Source organism: Arachis stenosperma, chromosome 4 (genome assembly GCF_014773155.1).
Source record: "Arachis stenosperma cultivar V10309 chromosome 4, arast.V10309.gnm1.PFL2, whole genome shotgun sequence".
Classification (NCBI taxonomy): Eukaryota; Viridiplantae; Streptophyta; class Magnoliopsida; order Fabales; family Fabaceae; genus Arachis; species Arachis stenosperma.
The window spans coordinates 78,126,015-78,131,778 of NC_080380.1; positions in this window are offsets into that span (position 1 = coordinate 78,126,015).

The window sequence follows — 5,764 nt, forward strand, 5'->3', positions numbered from 1 at the left end:
GCTTATACCACGAAGATTCTGTTGGGGAATCTAAGAGATACACATTCAAGCTCGGTTGCATGTAGAACGGAGGTGGTTGTCAATCACGCGCGTTCATAGGTGAGAATGATGATGAGCGTCACATAATCATCACATTCATCATGTTCTTGGGTGCGAATGAATATCTTGGAATAAGAATAAGAGAGAATTGAATGGAAGAAAATAGAATTGCATTAATACTTGAGGTACAGCAGAGCTCCACACCCTTAATCTATGGTGTGCAGAAACTCCACCGTTGAAAATACATAAGTAAAAGGTTCAGGCATGGCCGAATGGCCAGCCCCCTGAGTGATCAAGAGACCGAATAATCAAAGGCTAAACAGTCAAGAGATTAAACTGTCAAAAGATGTCTAATACAATAGTTAAATGTTCTATTTATAATAAACTAACTCCTAGGGTTTACATGAGTAAGTAATTGATGCATAAATCCACTTCCGGGGCCCACTTGGTGTATGCTTGGGCTGAGCTTGATCAATCCACGAGCTGAGGCTTCTCCTAGAGTTGAACTCCGAGTTATGACGTGTTTTGGGCGTTCAACTCCGGATCATGACGTTTTTCTGGCGTTTAACTCCAGACAGCAGCATGAACTTGGCGTTCAATGCCATGTTACGTCGTCAATTTCCGAATAAAGTATGGATTATTATATATTGCTGGAAAGCTCTGGATGTCTACTTTCCAACGCCGTTGAGAGCGCGCCATTTGGAATTCTGTAGCTCCATAAAATCCATTTCGAGTGCAGGGAGGTCAGATTCCAACAGCATCAGCAGTCCTTTTGTCAGCCTTTTTCAGAGTTTTGCTCAAGTCCCTCAATTTCAGCCAGAAATTACCTGAAATCACAGAAAAACACACAAACTCATATTAAAGTCCAGAAATGTAAATTTAACATAAAAACTAATGAAAACATCCCTAAAAGTAGCTTGAACTTACTAAAAACTCCCTAAAAGAAGAGTCTTCAGAGCTCATGAATGGCAGAAGGAGATTTAATGGAATCTCTATGGTCTCTGTATGAGCCTCAGATTCCTTTGGATCCTTAATAGGGAACTCCTTCTTCCTCACTAGGATTTTCGTCCTCCTCCTCCCTTGTGCATTCGGCCATATTGACTATGTCAATGGCCTTGCACTCTCCTTTTGGATTTTCTTCTGTATTGCTTGGGAGAATACTGGGAGGAGTTTCAATGACTTTCGTACTCAGCTGGCCCACTTGTGCCTCTAGATTTCTAATGGAGGATCTTGTTTCACTCATGAAACTGAAAGTGGCCTTTGACAGATCAGAGACTATATTGGCTAAATTAGAGGTGTTTTGTTCAGAATTCTCTGTCTGTTGCTGAGAAGATGAATGATATGGCTTGCTATTGCTCAGCCTATTGCGTCCACCATTGTTAAAGCCTTGTTGAGGCTTTTGTTGATCCTTCCATGAGAAATTTGGATGATTTCTCCATGATGGGTTATAGGTGTTTCCATAAGGTTCACCCAGGTAATTAACCTCTGCCATGGCAGGGTTCTCAGGATCATAAGCTTCTTCAGAAGCTGCCTCTCTAGTACTGTTGGATGCATGTTGCCATCCATTCAGATTTTGAGAGATCATGTTGACTTGTTGAGTCAACACTTTGTTCTGAGCCAGTATGGCGTTTAGAGTATTAATTTCAAGAACTCCTTTCTTCTGAGGCATCCCATTATTCACAGAATTCCTCTCAGAAGTGTACATGAATTGGTTGTTTGCAACCATATCAATGAGTTCTTGAGCCTCTTCAGGCATTTTCTTCAGGTGAATAGATCCACCTGCAAAATGGTCCAATGACATTTTCAAAAATTCAGAGAGACCATAATAGAATATATCTAATATGGTCCATTCTGAGAACATGTCAGATGGACATCTTTTGGTCAGCTGCTTGTATCTTTCCCAAGCTTCATAGAGGGATTCACCATCTTTTTGCTTGAAGGTTTGAACATCCACTCTCAGCTTGCTCAGCTTTTGAGGAGGAAAGAATTTATCCAAGAAGGCAGTGACCAGCTTATCCCAGGAGTCCAGGCTATCCTTAGGTTGTGAATCCAACCATATTCTAGCTCTGTCTCTTACAGCAAAAGGGAAAAGCATGAGTCTGTAGACTTCAGGATCAACTCCATTCGTCTTTATAGTCTCACAGATCTGCAAGAACTCAGTTAAAAATTGATAAGGATCTTCGGATGGAAGTCCATAAAACTTGCAGTTTTGTTGCATTAAGGCAACTAGCTGAGGTTTCAGCTCAAAGTTATTGGCTCCAATGGCAGGAATGGAGATGCTTCTTCCATCAAACTTGGACGTTGGCTTTGTGAAGTCACCAAGCATTCTCCTTGCATTATTATTATTTTCGGCTGCCATCTCCTTCTCTTGTTCGAAAATTTCTGAAAGGTTATTTCTGGATTGTTGTAAGTTAGCTTCTCTTAATTTTCTCTTCAAAGTCCTTTCAGGTTCTGGATCAATTTCAACAAGAGTGCCTTTATCCCTGTTCCTGCTCATATGAAAGAGAAGAAAACAAGAAAAGAAAGAGGAATCCTCTATGTCACAGTATAGAGATTCCTTTATGTTAGTAGAAAAAGAAAGGGGAGAAGAGTGAAGAAGGATGGGTTCGGATTTTTAGATGAAGAGAGGTGAAGAGAAGTGTTAGTAATTAAATAATTAAATAGAAGAAGAAAAGAGAAGGGAGATTTCGAAAATAATTTTTGAAAAAGGGGTTAGTAATTTTCGAAATTTAGAGATAAAATGTAATTAAAATTAAAATATGAAACATTTAGTTAATTAAAAAGAATTTTTGAAAAGAGAGAGATATTTTCGAAAATTGAAGAGGGAAAAGTAGTTAGGTGGTTTTGAAAAAGATAAGAGACAAACAAAAAGTTAGTTAGTTGATTGAAAAAGATATTGAAATTAAATTTTAAAAAGATAATAAGATAAGGAGTTAGATAAGATATTTTGAAATCAAATTTTGAAAAATATAAAATTTTAAAAAGGATAAGATAAAAAGATAAGATAAAAGTTTTAAGAAAAAGATATTTTGAAAAAGATTTAATTTTTAAAATGACTTAACTAACAAGAAACTACAAGATAAGATTCTAGAATTTAAAGATTGAACCTTTCTTAACAAGAAAGTAACAAACTTCAAATTTTTGAACCAATCACATTAATTGTTAGCTAATTTTCGAAAATTAGATATAAAAGCTAAGAAAAAGATTTAAAAAAAAATAATTTTTAAATTTTTGAAAATAAAAAAAAATGGAAAAGATATGATTTTTGAAAAAGATTTTGAAAAGATAAGATTTTTAAAATTGAAAATTTTGACTTGACTTGTAAGAAACAACTAATTTTTAAAAATTTTTGACCAAGTCAACCAAAATTTCGAAAATTTGGAGGGAAACAAGGAAAAGATAATTTTTTTTGAATTTTTAAAGATGAGAGAGAAAAACAACAAAAATACTCAATGCATGAAATTTTTAGATCAAAACAATGAATGCATGCAAGAATGCTATGAATGTCAAGATGAACACCAAGAACACTTTGAAGATCATGATGAACATCAAGAACATAATTTTGAAAAATTTTTGATGCAAAGAAAACATGCAAGACACCAAACTTAGAAATCTTTAATGCATGGACTCTAACAAACAAAGAATGCATATGAAAAATAACAAACAACATAAAACAAGAAAACATCAAGATCAAACAAGAGGACTTATCAAGAACAACTTGAAGATCATGAAGAACACTATGAATGCATGGAATTTTCGAAAAATGCAAGAAAAATTTTAAAAGCATGCAATTGACACCAAACTTAAAAATTGACTCAAGACTCAAACAAGAAACACAAAATATTTTTAGTTTTTATGATTTTCTAATTTTTTTGTATTTTTATTAATTTTTTTCAAAAATAATGTTAGGAAAAACGAAAAAGAAAAGAAAAATTTTGAAAAAGATTTTTGAAAAGAAAATTACCTAATCTGAGCAACAAGATGAACCGTCAGTTGTCCATACTCGAACAATCCCCGGCAACGGCGCCAAAAACTTGGTGGACGAAATTGTGATCCATATTCTTTGTATTTGTATGAAATCATTATTATGGCACCGGTTGAATTCACAACTCCGTTCAACTAACCAGCAAGTGTACTGCGTCGTCCAAGTAATAAACCTTACGTGAGTAAGGGTCGATCCCACAGAGATTGTTGGTATGAAGCAAGCTATGGTCACCTTGTAAATCTCAGTTAGGCAGATTAAATTGGTTTATGATTTTGAAAATTAATAATAAAAAGAAAATAAAAAGGGATAGGAATACTTATGTAAATCAATAGTGGGAATTTCAGATAGGCGAATGGAGATACTGTATGGCTCGAGAACGCCTGCTTTCCTACTGCTTCAACTCAATCCTTCTTACTCCTTTCCATGGCAAGCTGTGTATAGGGGTTCACCGTTCGACGATGGCTACTTTGTATCCTCTCTGGAAAATGGTCCTCTGTGCTGTCACTCGCATGGCTAATCGTCTGGAGGCATCACACTGGCCGAAGGCTACATCCCATCCTCGCAGTGAAAACTATGCTCACGTGCTCTGTCACAGCACGGCTAATCACTGGTTGGTTCCCGCTCCTGCTGGAATAGAATCCCTTGATTCTTTTGCGTCTGTCACTAACGCCCAGCACTTGCGAGTCTGAAGCACGTCACAGTCATTCATTACCGGAATCCTACTCGGAATACCACAGACAAGGTTAGACTTTCTGGATTCCCAGGATCCTACTCGGAATACCACAGACAAGGTGAGACTTTCCGGATCCTCATGAATGCCGCCATCTATCTAGCTTATACCACGAAGATTCTGTTAGGGAATCTAAGAGATACACATTCAAGCTCGGTTGCATGTAGAACGGAGGTGGTTGTCAATCACGCGCGTTCATAGGTGAGAATGATGATGAGCGTCACATAATCATCACATTCATCATGTTCTTGGGTGCGAATGAATATCTTGGAATAAGAATAAGAGAGAATTGAATGGAAGAAAATAGAATTGTATTAATACTTGAGGTACAGCAGAGCTCCACACCCTTAATCTATGGTGTGCAGAAACTCCACCGTTGAAAATACATAAGTAAAAGGTTCAGGCATGGCCGAATGGCCAGCCCCCTGAGTGATCAAGAGAACGAATAATCAAAGGCTAAACAGTCAAGAGATGAAACTGTCAAAAGATGTCTAATACAATAGTTAAATGTTCTATTTATAATAAACTAGCTCCTAGGGTTTACATGAGTAAGTAATTGATGTATAAATCCACTTCCGGGGCCCACTTGGTATATGCTTGGGCTGAGCTTGATCAATCCACGAGCTGAGGCTTCTCTTGGAGTTGAACTCCGAGTTATGACGTGTTTTGGGCGTTCAACTCCGGATCATGACGTTTTTCTGGCGTTTAACTCCAGACAGCAGCATGAACTTGGCGTTCAACGCCAAGTTACGTCGTCAATTTCAGAATAAAGTATGGACTATTATATATTGCTGGAAAGCTCTGGATGTCTACTTTCCATGGCCGTTAAGAGCGCGCCATTTGGAGTTCTGTAGCTCCAGAAAATCCATTTCGAGTTCAGGGAGGTCAGATTCCAACAGCATCAGCAGTCCTTTTGTCAGCCTTTTTCAGAGTTTTGCTCAAGTCCCTCAATTTCAGCCAGAAATTACCTGAAATCACAGAAAAACACACAAACTCATAGTAAAGTCCAG